Source organism: Coenobita brevimanus, chromosome 26 (assembly GCF_032717465.1).
Source record: "Coenobita brevimanus isolate Jiangsu-jjx chromosome 26, ASM3271746v2, whole genome shotgun sequence".
In the NCBI taxonomy this organism is placed as follows: Eukaryota; Metazoa; Arthropoda; class Malacostraca; order Decapoda; family Coenobitidae; genus Coenobita; species Coenobita brevimanus.
Window position 1 is genome coordinate 6,672,198 of NC_136979.1, and position 13,773 is coordinate 6,685,970.

Below are 13,773 nucleotides of genomic sequence, written 5' to 3' on the forward strand. Positions count from 1 at the left end.
CTGTTAGTGTAGTCAGGTAATTGTGCAAGGTTGAATTGACCAAGAACTCATTCCAACATTACAGTCAAGGATAAGATGGAGAGATGGAAAGAAGGGTGTGAGTTGAAGGGAGGGCAGCCAAATGATTGATAGGGCATGTGAAGGCAATTTGTTTGTTGCCACCCCCTACAGCAGTGATTTCCAAACTGTTGGGCATGCCCCCTCCAAGGGGGGCACGAAGAGCTGCCTGGGGGGGGGGGTACGAAGGCTTGATAAAGAGGGTAATTACATTTGAAAACTATGAATTATGATGGAGTTCAGTCATTTCTAAATATGGAGAAAATATTTCAGATATGAATAAGAAATCAAGTTATCTGAATATATAAACAGTTTCAAAGATTAAGAATCTATGATATTTATTGACATGTGCCAACTATGCCAGTAAAATACAGTATTTGAGGAGGGGGGGCGCAGGGAACGTGTCATTCAGTGAGGGGGGGATGAGAATTAGAAGGTTGCAAACCACAGCCCTACGGGATTAAGGTATCGTGCGATAAATAACTGAATTCAATCAACCACACAGTACTGACGTTGGAGTGTTAGCTCTGTCCAGTGAAAATGAGCTGGTTATAGTTACCTAGGAGTCTACCTCCCAAACTATAAAGTTAATGAATTTTTGTGTAGTCAGTTACGTACTAAGGTTGTGGGAGTAGACCACTTCCATCAGGTAAGAATTTTCTAGTTGTAAGATAATTTATCTCACAGTTAGGAAATGGGAATGAGATGGAAGTAGTTTTCGTCTTAACTAGTTGGATCTTTGTCCTCTTGTAGTTTAATATAGCTTAATGTCAGAATGTTACTACTTGCCTGTACATCTTTACCATACCATTTCTGTGAGTAGCATAATTGTTAATCTCATCATTCATTTAAAACACTGATGTTTAAAGTACAGCAGACCATACAAGATATATTAGAGAAAGGTTATGATTGAAAATGAGACCTAACTGTTTCTTCAGTGTGAGTGCAGAGGTTATGTAGGTCCACTGGTGCATTCATAGAAATTTAATGTAGTCCATTTCACTGGGCATGGTAAGAGGACGAAGAATAACTATTGAGAGCAAGAGGTGTGAACGTTGAGGGTAGAGTTGAGAGGAAGGGGTAGATAGAGAAGGGGAAGGCTCAGGTGGTTTGGGAATGTAAAGAGGATGGAGGATAACAACTGGGTGCATAGGGTGAGATGTGTGAACATTTAGGGTAGAGTTGAGAGGGAGACTGAAAAAGACTTCAAGGATAAGGATCTGAAAATAGAAGCTGCTCGAGATAAAGGGCCGTACTATAAAAACTCAACGCCGGTATTGCCGAATATGAACGTCTGAGGTTCCCTTGTTTCATACCATAAATAAATTTCCTGTTCACACTTAACATTCGTCCACTTGGTTCATTCATTCATTCATTGCCAGACGCCATGTATCCCAAATGGGGTGGCCAAGGGCTTAGAGTTAATTGTTTTACAGGGAGGGGCACTAATCCTCCACCAACCCCACTTGACACGTAGGGATGCCAACAGCATCTGGTGTTCCCAAGCGGTCACCCATCCAAGTACTAACCAGACCCAGCGTTGCTTAACTTCGCTGATCGGACGGGAAGCAGTGTACTCAACGTGGTATGGCCGTATGGCGTGAAATAGTATTGGAATATGACAGGAGGATAAACGCCACAAGAAACACCCCTTTCGTGTAACAATATTTACGGAAATGATAGCTGGTTTTTCCATTAATAAACACTGAATGATTCAGGAATAATATTTTCCTCTGCAGGCTAAAATATATGAGATATCCAGGGCTGTTCAGAAAATTATACAACACTAAGCATTTCACTTGTGAATATAAGTAAAAAAAAAAACTTGCCTTATGGTGGAGTGGCAATGTGGTGTACAGTTAATGGAGTTATTATAACAATAAATCATGCTCTGAAGTTGATGTCAGAGTACCTGTGGAGTTTCTCAATAGATTTTTGAAACGGCAGCAATATCAGAGTTTGTGTGTTATTCAGCTGTGTGCTGTAGTCATCACATTTGAGGGGAAGCCAATAAGTTTCTGCCTCAGTCTAGTCGAATGTGTGACATTGGTGGTGGAAAGTAATTAAATAAAAAAAAATTTCTGATAATGAGGTGCTTCTTGAAGTATATCACATGGAATTCAAATTTATACAGTAGTTGATTCATGCAACAGCTGCAGTCGTTGCTAAAATAATGAAAGTCACAGTACTTAGCCGGGTACAGTACAACGTTTGCCCCCATATTTGAGGCTAAATAAATATATAACTTATAAGCAGAACATAATATTATATCTATCTGTCTATTGCCAGATGCCATAATCCCATAAGGGGTGGCTATTTGACTTTGAGTTAGTTGTTTTACGGGGAGTGGCACTAAACCTCCACCAACCCACTTGCTGACACGTAGGGAACACGTATGGTTTGGTTATATGGTTACCACCCAGCGTTGTAAATGGTTTCTTGGCTTACAGGAAACCATTAGGCTTGTCACTCAATGTAGAGCCACCTGAAAAGGAAAGAAGAAGAATAAAAAGTGACAGAAAAGATGGGAGAAATAGGAAGAGAGGAGGACACACACAGAAAAAGAATGATAAAGGCTAAGGAAGAAGTAGGCAGCACTACATCAAGTGAGTGGATGATGGTCGCCACCACCTACCACATACAGTATTATATTACCTGGCAAAAATTACAGATATCAAAGTTAGATCATTGTTTAGTAACTGGTTAGGTAGGGGTGTATTTTTCAACAGCTTTAGTGTTCCTTTTCACTGTTAGAGAATGGGTAAAGAAAAGCAAATTTTTCATAATTATTAACAAATAAATGCAATCACGTAAGTTCTTTATTGAAATACATATATAATTCATTTTTGCACCAAAATAATAATTTAGTTAAGATAATGTTACCAGATAAGAGTGAATTGGTTGGTTAGGATGATGACAAATATTTACCTATTTCAATCAAACACTCGGTTTTGAGCATAGGCCTTTAGGCTTTAATACAAAATTTGTTAATAAAACAATGCAGATTATTTCAGGTTCTGAGTCATCTTTATCCCAAGAGATTTTCTTACCTGAAAATGGCTGCAGGCCCCAGGAAATGGCCTGTACCATGCATAAGTAGTGTAAAAAATAGTTTTAGATGGAAGTGACAGTTATTGTAATGGAGTAGATGGGTGTAGGAAAAGCAGGGAATATTGGTTTGGATGGAAGGTTTATATAAAAGCATGAAGGAGCACTTAAGCAGTGCCTGTGACAAAAATGAAATAATGAAATGAGAGGTGAGTAAGGCTGTGGCACAAAAGAAAAAAGCATATAATGAATGGCTGAGAAATAAGGGCGTGGTAGAAGCTGAGACAGAAGAGAGTTATATGTAGAAAGGGTAAGAGAAGTGAAAAGATTAGTGAGAGAGAGTAAGAAGCGAGTGGATGAGGAATTTGGAAGGAATTTGAGTGTCAAGTGGAGGGAATGTAAGAAAATGTTCTGGAATGAGGTAAAGAGAGTCAGACAGGGTGGCAATGAAGTTAGTAGGGGAGTGAAAGATAAAAATGATAGATTACTAGTTGAGAGGGGAGAAAAAGTGAGCAGATGGAGAGAACTCTTTAATGAATTGTTGAACATAGCGAATGAAAGTAATGCGAGTATAAGTGGCTGGGGAATGACTGGGAGAAGGAGGGAGGTGAGAAGACAGGAAGAAATCAGTAGGATGGAAGTTGTGGAAGCAATGTAGAAAGTCAAAATGGGGAAAGCCCCAGGAATTGATGAGTGTGTGGTGAAATGCTGAAGCATGGAGGAGAGATAGTAATAGAATGGATGTGGAAGATGTGCAGATTGGGCTGGGAGGAAAGTAGAGTCCCGGAGGATTGGAAGTCAGGCATAGTTATTCCCTTGTACAAAGGAAAAGGGGAATAAGAAGTGTGTCGTAATCATAGGGGCATTTGTTGTCTTAGTGGAACAGGAAAAGTATACAGTAGGATACTTATTGACAGAGTTAGGAAAATAACAGCAAAATTAGTTGGAGAAGAACAGGGAGGTTTTAGGAAGGGAAGAGGTTGTGTAGATCAGATATTCATTCTTAGATCTTTAGTGGAAAAGTTTCTAGAGAAGGGAAAGAAGTTGTATGTGGCCTTCATTGATTTGAAGAAAGCATATGACAGGGTGGATAGACAAGGATTGTGGAAAGTATTAAGAATATATGGGGTAGATGGGAAGTTGTTGAATACCGTGAAAAGTGTGTATGAGGGTGCTAAAGCTGCAGTGCGTGTGGATAGTGAACTGAGTGAGTTTTTCTATTTGAAGGTTGGGTTGAAACAGGGATGTGTCATGTCTCCATGGTTGTTCAATCTGTATATGGATGGGGTTATAAAAGAGATAAAAGGTAGGGCAGTGGATGTTGGAGTGGCCGTAATGAGAGAGGGCAGTGTTTGGAAACTCCCTGTACTGTTGTTTGCAGATGATACTGTGTTGTTAAGTGAAGACGAAGGGGAGCTGCAAGGTTGGTGGATGAGTTTGGGAGAGTGTATAAGACACGGAATCTAAAGGTGAATGTAGGGAAAAGGAAAGTTATGGTCTTCGAGAGAGGTAAAGTCGATGAATATACAGTGAGGTTGGATGAGGAGGAAATGGAAAATGTGAGTACGTTTAAGTACTTGGGTAGTGTGATGAGTAAGGATGGAAGTTTGGAGGGAGAAGTGCTTGAAAGGATACAACAAGGAAGAAAGGTTGCTGGTTCCTTGAAGGCAGTGATAAGAAACAGGGAAGAGAGCATGGAAATGAAAAAGTTATTACATGACAGCATTATGATACCAACTCTAATGTATGGAAGTGAAGCTTGGACGTTGTTGGAGGGACACGAGTCAAGAGTGAGAGCAGTGGAAATGACTTATTTGAGAGGATCCTGTGGAGTCATAGGGAGAGACAGACTGACAAATGAGGATGTGAGGGAGTGTTGTGATGTGGATGTGGATGTGATAGGAAGCGTTACGAGAAACACACTGAGGTCGTTTGGCCATGTAGAGAGGATGGAGAGCGAGAGACTGACGAGGAGAGTGTATGTGAGCGAGGTGGAGGGGGAGAGAGGGAGGGGAAGGCCAAGGATGAGGTGGAGAGATGGAGTGGAGAGGTATAAGAGAGAGGGGTGTGTGAATTGGGAGCGGGGCAGTGAAATGGCAGGGGACAGGGTGATGTGGAGGCGATCTGTTTGTGGCCACCCCGTATAAGGGATTAAGGTGTCTGGCAATAGGTAGATAGATAGATAAATATTTAGTGATGGAGAGCAACTTCAAGAATGTGAACTGTTGAGAAGAAAACTAGGAAGACTGTAAGCTGTCTGAAAATATATAAAACAGGCCTGGATGTATAGAAGTGGAATTATTTCAGGGAAACGAGGTAAGATTTATCTAGCAGACTGGGATAGAAAAAGAAAACTACTGTACCAAGTAACTGAAATAACTGCACACTGCTTGGAGGGAAAGGTAATAATCAAGACTGTGAATACTAGAGGAGTATAATTATTGAGCTGGAGTGGAATTTTACTTTTAATAACCAAGACAGGGAAGGTGGCATTAGAATAGGGAAGAAACTACTGCCAAAAACATAGAAACTGAATGAACAACTGTGACAGTACACACACCTGATAACCTATATTTTCCAACATGTTTTAGTGGTTATGGCTAGATGGAGGTGTGGAAAGAAATTGCTGGGAAAAAAATGAAGGAGAGTTTGTGTATCCCTTATGTGTTGGTGTTGCATTGAATGTCACCATTCAACCGGCATGTACAGAAGCAAAGCAGCCTGCTTACTAAAAATAATTCTGTAATAACAATGTATTTTCGTCTTGCAGTACAAATTTAGGAACATATGATGTACTGCTACATGAGAAGAGGTGCATATATATGGATATACTGCAGTGTAGTACCTGACTGATGAGCTGGCAGGAAACATAAATGGAAGTCTGTGGAGTATGCAGTAATACATTCACGTTGCTTAGATAAATTCTAATCTAGATATCTTTAATAACCATTTCCTGCAAATAATGGGAAAGTAGAGTAATTTATAATACGTGCTCAGCCTATACAGTATACCGGTACTGTAACTTGCTCATAAAAGCATCCTTTTTATGCATTCTACTGTAATTTTTTACCAATTCTCACGTATAAATACATAATTTCTACAAAAAAAAAAAAAAAAAATCAACAGCTTAGAATGGGTTTGCAAAGTGTGTGGTATGTTAAACAGAAGAAACACTTAAAATTTGCACGCTGTTAGTGCACATGCAGCGCATTCTTGCCCAATCTAGTGACTCGCGGCATTCAAACTCCTGAACTGGGTTTCGCCAAGACTGACGATCCAGATTTTATATAGTGAGGATGACTAGCGCTTCCGAATGTTTGATGACTGAACGTGGCCGTTGGACCGCCTAAACTCTTGAGTTTTTATAGTACAGCCTAAAGCAGCAGAGAGAGCAGCCAGTAGGTGACCAAGGTCAATATATGCAAGCATCAGGGAGAAGTGAATGAATGAAGGAAATGTTAGAGTTTCCCCCCCCCCTCTTTTTTTTCTGAACCATGTCTCATCCCAACTATAAGTGGGTAAAGAGGCTGAAATGATCTAGGTTTAACTACTCCCCTTGTTGTGTTTTCTTCGTTCTTGCTTTCTGCACCCTGCCTCACCCCATCATTAGGTGGAAAAGTTTGGGATGAACGAACTAGATAATTCATTTTTTTGCATTAGCTTGAATAAGGAAGTAGCATTATACTGCTCAAGAATAGATGCATCATTTACCGTGCAGATTTTGGTATGAATTTTTTTCACTGAGAAACTTTACTAGAGCCCTTAACTCAAGTTTTGGGTTCATGCTTATCTGCATGTGAATCTGGGGGACTTGAGACTGAAATCACCCTTCTGCAGTCCACCATCCTCCTTGTGAGGGATAGGTACATATCTGTATGGCTAGAAGATTAACTTACTCCTTGAGATGGGTGGGTAAGATATAGCCTTCAGGTATGTCCATCAGCATAAGATTTAACTTGTGTTGATCTAACACCATTATAAAAGGTTTAATGCATTCTAAAATATATTTGTACTTCAGGGAAGTTGGAAGGGAGGGACAGCTTGACAGCAGGAGGCCACACCTGCTGGGATGGTACGTGTCTGGTGGTAGATATCCACCACCACCACCACCTTTCATACGGGGGAGCAGCTCAGCTGGATACTAAAATGGTCAGTACTCGTAAATGTACTTTAGCTACTTAACCCGCCCCGTCCCGGCCACTTTTCGACCACTGGTACCCCCCAATCCCGGGCATTTTTCGACCCTTTTTTTTTTTTTTTTGCTTAAACTTTCGCTTTTGGTCAGAAACAATGGCCGGTGGCAAAGAAAGTGGTCCCCGGGGTCCCTAATTAGCTTAACCAGGTATGCCTTGGTCCCACCTGGCCCCGTGTTCTCCCTAGGCGGTGTGAGCCTCAAACGTTTTCTATGGTATTATAAGTTTGGGAAACCAATGAAAGTAAGTAGAAATGAATTTATTACAAACATAAAAACATGTGATAAAAGAGTATATTGGATTTTATACAAAAATAGAGCAGAAATAAGCATTGTACCATCGTGCGAAACGAGCAAAATCGGCCAACTTGGTCACGATGAATCGCTAACATTCTAAAATCATGATACATATAATTTTTTTTACTTACATAATACTTCTACAATAACATTATACCATTTTACATTTTATTGAACTGTTTTTACGTATTCACAGGCCTTTTGATAACATTTAGCGTAATGTTAGCACTTATTTACGTAGTGAGTGAACTCGCTGTGACTGTTGTTTCAACTCGTATTGTGCTTTTTCTACTTACATAATACTTTTCTAATATTATTATACACTTTTCAACTTTATAGAACTGTTTTGAGATTATTTCAGGCCTTACGTAAATATATAGCGTAATAATAGCGCATAATAACACACACGGTGAAGTCGCTATGACAACTAATTCAACTTACAACCTATTTTTGTACTTATATAATAATTCTACACTAACATTGCACATGTAAACACTTGATATAATTGATACCACATCATTTCTGAACGTACGATGGAACTTAGCGTCATATTTGCGCGTACTTACACAGGGAGTGTTATCGCAATATCATTTGTTTCATCTTACACTAGTAATCAACTTATAAAATACCTTACTACTAACATTACAACATCTTCCACTGTATATAATTCCTATCACATACTTACTGACCAGAATGTGGGTGTACTCGTGACATCAATTATGACAACTTACAGTAATGTTCAACTTATACGTTTTATTCATGCTAACATTACACCCGTTTCCACTTTATTTCCTTGCTATCACATATTTACTGACCAGATTTACACAGTGGGTGTAGTTTTGATAACAATTCTTTCCACTTACACTAATTCTCATCTTATACATTACTTTTCTGAAAAAATAACACCCGTTTCAACTTCATATTTGACTTAGCACCTATAACTGGCCATACCATTATCCTGAGCGTCATTTCGCCTTCCCACACAGTTTCAGTAGTGTAGGAAATTATGATATTCCTTGAAACAAGGCTGAAGGCACAACGCAACATTGCACTCGACACACTCGTATCTTGTGTCTTTTCTCTGCGTGGATGGTCTGACTGTTGAGTGCCTACATACATGGCAGCGACGCTGGGGTTTTTGACGGTTTGGTTCGGAAGGGATTGCGCTGGGGTAGTGGCGGCCTGCAAGACGTAGGGGAGTCTGAGCAGCACGGGGGGCGCGGGGGCGGTGTGGGGGTCTGTCCTGGGCATGCTGGGCGATTATTTCACGTGCCAGCTCCCTCACAAACCCCTCAAAGGTCTCGGATACTCCAGTGGTCATTGCGTGCAGGTAGTGGGCATTCAGGACCGTGATGTTGAGCAAGTGGAAAAAGAGTTTCTTGTACCACTTCATCGTGGTCCTGGCACAGTCAACACTTGAAATCATCGAGTCTGACTGATCAACTTGCCTCATGTTCAGATTATAGGCAAGTACAGACTCTGGTTTCCATACGTTGCGCCTCCTCTCGCTACGGTGATCCACGGAGTCTGTGCGTTGCATCAGGGGGCTGTGAACAGTTGATAGGAGGCAAACTTCCCTGTTGTGGTTCCACAGGGTTGCAAGGATGTTATTGGCCTGGAAGAAAACCACCTCATTCTTGTCAAGTTTCCTCCCTATCTTGACCATATGGCGATGGTTTCTCTTGACTGTACCACTGACTCCGGTGTCGTGTTAGTGGAGGAACCTAGCGAGAAGAGGGCTAGTGTACCAGTTGTCCAGGTACAACACATGACCACGATGAAGGTACTCTTCTATCATTGTCTTCACCACGGCCCCAGAGAGTCCTATACTCCGATCTTCTATTATATCTGTCTGTGCGCCCGTGTACAAGACTATGTCTTGCACATAACCAGTCTTACAGTCACACATAACAAAGATCTTGAACCCGAAACGGTGTCTCTTGCTGGGTATGTACTGCCTAAAGGAAATATTGCCTCTCCACAACACAAGACTCTCGTCTATGACGAGGTCTCTGTAGGGATAAAATGAGGAGCGGAACATTTCCCGTAAATGATCAAATACCAGCCTAATTCTCCTCATTTTATCGGTGTTATTTGCATTGGCTGGATCATCTGCATCAAAAAAGTGGAGGCGGCCGAGAATAAACTGAAATCTGTTACGACCCATCACCTTTCCAAAGAAAGGTGTGAGGATGATTGGGTCCGTTGTCCAGTAGGCAGGAATTTGATTTTTCCTCACCACACCCATCAAGATTACCAGGGCAAAAAATAGGAACATCTCTGAAATAGTCGCGGGATAGTCATACTGTTCTGCATGCTTGCTTGTGGTTCCTAAGCGTTCACTTTCAAGGCACTGGGATTGTGAAAAAATATTTGTCTGTTCTACTATGCGCCCAACAAACGCCTCACCAAAGAACAAGTTGAAAAAATCTAACCATGACGACCCAGCATTTACACCTGGAGCCGTGCAACCTGACCACCACTCCTCAGTGAAAGGGTGAATGATGGGAGTAAAATTACTCCCATCCTCCCAGTTCCACGTGACACCACCGTCTCCAGCCACGTCACCATCGTCCCCTTCGTCAGGGTGGGGAGGTGAGGGTGGTGGAGGAGGTTGGGGAGGTGGAGAGCGGCGCCTCTCATCACTCGCACTTCTTTTCCCTCTCCCTTTTCCCTTACCCTTTCCCTTCCCTTTCTTTCCTTTCCCCACATCCTGGGGCTGTGGGGAGGAAGTTTGGGAATATTCAGGGGCGAAAGAAGTGCTGGGGAGTGACTCAACCTCCTCTCCCCTAGGCCTACGAGCACCACGTGCTCGTGCTGCCTCCCTCACACCACTGGCCCCTTCACCCCGCACTACCCCCACACCACTCTCACTTTCACCCCGCGCTGCCGCCACAACACTTTCCCTTTCTCCCAGCAATCCCACCACACCACTTGCCACTTCCCCAGACAAAGTACTTTGACCATACCTTAGGTGTCGTCTTGCCCCACCTTCTGATCCACGTGGTGATATTTTCTCCTTTCCCAACCACGCGGCGATATCACGTCCTAGGCCTCCGTCATCCTCATCGTCCTCATCCTCGTCCTGATCAGAATCGTGATGGAGAGATAGCTGTGCACGTGGTTGGGGAGCAGGCTGGCCTTCCCTTGCCTTACGGTATGTCACATACCGCGTTTTTCGGGGCGAAGGGACCTCCTCATCACTGCTACTTATTTCTTCCTCTGGCTGGACGTAATCGCGATCCACCACATCATCATCGAGTGGAGAATCACTGTCTCCAGTGAAGGCTTCCAGGACGGATGCGATTTCCTCGTCTGAGAGACCTTTCCGCGCCATGTCTGACCTGGGTCACTGCTGGCAGGTGAGTGACCGAGACAAGGGCGAGCGCGGGTCACGCGGGGTCTAGGACGCTGCCCGCCTGGCGGCAGGTAGGGGAGGCTTGGGTACCCGGGCGAAACGAAAATCTCCCGCGAATTTTGAAAATTGTGGAAATTATGAACCTTGCAATTGCAGGACGTTGAAGTACATCCCCGGGATTAGCTGTGACAAAACGTGAGGACGTGGAAGTACGTCCCCGGGACGGCGCGGGTTAATCATTTAGATGCCAGTTTTTTAAAATAATCATTGATGGGCTTAGTAGAATGTATTATACATCAACCTACAGTGTTCGTTAAATATTGCCGTGGTACTAGCTATTGCTGATTGCCAATTGGATGCAAAACTTGCTCTGGTAGGTGCTGGAAAGTTAGAATGCACTAAAGCCTATAGTTAAGTAGCTTAAGAAGTTAAATTTGCAAGACTGTAGATGAAATTTAAGACGTCCTAAATGGAAATCACCAACAGCTGGTGTGTAGTAGTTAAATGGAAAGGCTGACAACCATATATCTGGAAATTATCATTTTCACCGCATGCACCATATATATATGTTGCTTTCTTAATTTTCGTATATACTTTATAGACTTGGAACATGTTAGATATAGCCATTATTACTCCTGCACTAAAGAAAATATTACCTAAGCTGGATAAATCATTGGGTGTTGGCAGGAATGAATCAGAACAAGTGACTGGGTTCTAGGGGTTGAGCTAAAGTCAGGTTTAGACCCCTGTACTTGAAAGGGACAGCAGTGTTGTGATAAAGCCTAGTCCTCCATGTGATTTTGTGATTTTTTAAAGTTGCACTGGTACTTTTAACTTCTTGACTTTGATTTAGATTTTATTAATGCTGATTTCAGACTATTTTCTTTACCATACACCTTTAAAATGAGACACAATCATAGCGTTCTTTAACCATGTGAAACATAGGTCCTCCATAAGTTGTAAAATGCTTGGTGTTTGCAAAAATAAAACATAAAATAAATAATGAAAGAAGAGGTATTAGGGGAACCTCCTTAATATTACCTCTTCACTCATTGGCCCTCCCCAAGTTGTTAAAGTGCCTGGTGGTGGCAAGAATAAAAAAAAAAAAAATAAGTAAAGGAAGAGGTCCTTCTGGAGTTAGGGAATTAGTACTGTATATCCAAATTCATCCCTAGGCACATCTGATATTTGCACTAGGTTAATTGAAGGCTGACCCTGCTCGTGCAGTCCACCAACCTCCTTTAAGGGGATAGGGTAATAATTATAATATCTGTAATCAGGCAGTTAAGCAGCTCTGTTATATCAGGCCCAAAATATGGTCACTTCAGCTCCTTCCTTTTAAGTGGCTGTTTTTCCTTTTGCCTTTGACTGTTTTCCCTTCTGCCTGTGACTGCTTTCCATTCTGCCTGTGACTGCTTTCCATTCTGCCTGTGACTAATTTTCCTTTCCCTGTGACTAATTTTCCTTTCCCTGTGACTGATTTTCCTTCTGCCTGTGATTGGTTTTTCTTTTTGCCTGTGGCTGTTTTTCCTTCTGCTTGTGACTTTTTTTCCTCCAGTTACTAAATAACTGTTTCCTTCTGCCAGTGACTGTAAAGAACTGTTTCCTTCTGCTAGTTCGTTCGTTCAGTCATTTTTAAATGCTCCAACATGCTCGCATGCATCTGCCTCGGTCACCTAATGGCGCCTTTTCATGCTGCTCGATCCCTGGCAGCTTCCCTGTTTAGTCCCTTATCCACGAGGTCACACTCAGTGACCTCGTCCCAGGTCTTTTTCAGTCTGCCTCTCGCAACCATGCCCTTAACATTAACATTTTTCGTTTTCTGTGCCCAATTATCATCCCCCATCCTCTATACATGCCCAAACCATCTTAGTCTACCTCACCTCTTCACAACACCAATACACTCCAGTCCCATCCTATCCCTCGACTTCCATCGCACACCTAGTCCCCTCCAGGCCTCTCACTCAGGGATGCACTGCACATCCACATAATCATTGTCATTTCTGTATGTTTGAGCCTACGAATATCTTCTTTTTACTACCTGAGTCTCACAACCATACAGCATTACACTTCTGACACATGCTGCATAAAACGATCCCTTAGCACAGTGAGAATGCCCTCTCAGTCAGGAAAGGAAACAGCTCTCTGAACTTCTTCCAACCACTCCTCACTCTAGCCACAGAGATAGCTTCAGCCTCACCTCCAGCATATAACATGTCTCCCGAATAACAAAACCTTTATTATTTTTACTGGCTTTACTTATTTTTACTTATTTTCTGATTATGCCAGTGACTAAACGGTTTCCCTCTGCCTGTGACTGTAAATAACTGCTTCATTCTGCCAGTTAGTTTTATGCCAGGTACCCCTTTTTTGGATAAGGGCTAAGGCGTTGCCCCTGGGTAGAGGACTGGTTTGGAGCATGTAGCATTTTATGACCGGATGCCCTTCCTGATGTCTACCAATGACCCTTGGGTGGATTCGATCCTCCAACCCTACGGTCAGAGCGGAGCGTTCTAACCCACTGAGCCATGCCAGTGACTGTAAATAATTGTTTCCTTCTGCCAGTGACTGTAAATACCTGTTTCTTTCTGCTAGTGACTGTACTGTAAGTAACTTTCTTTCTGCCAGTGACTATACTGTAAGTAACTTTGTTTCTGCCAGTGACTGTACTGTAAGTAACTTTCTTTCTGCCAGTGACTGTAAATAAACTGTTTACCTTTGCCAGTCTTAATTGAAGTGTTCAGGCATCTTTCAGTGAATAGATCTGGACTTGTATGTTTGGAAAGATTTTTCTTTAACTTATAGCTTTCTCATACAATCC

The 13,773-nt window shown here is 42.1% G+C and overlaps 1 non-coding gene across 1 annotated transcript; it reads right to left on the minus strand.

Moving 5' to 3' along the window:
- Positions 1-1,538: 1,538 nt before the first annotated feature.
- LOC145394321 (5S ribosomal RNA) lies at positions 1,539-1,656 on the minus strand. The gene has a single exon (XR_013896394.1). It is a non-coding gene; the product is annotated as a 5S ribosomal RNA (ribosomal RNA).
- Between the last annotated feature and the right edge of the window lie 12,117 nt (positions 1,657-13,773).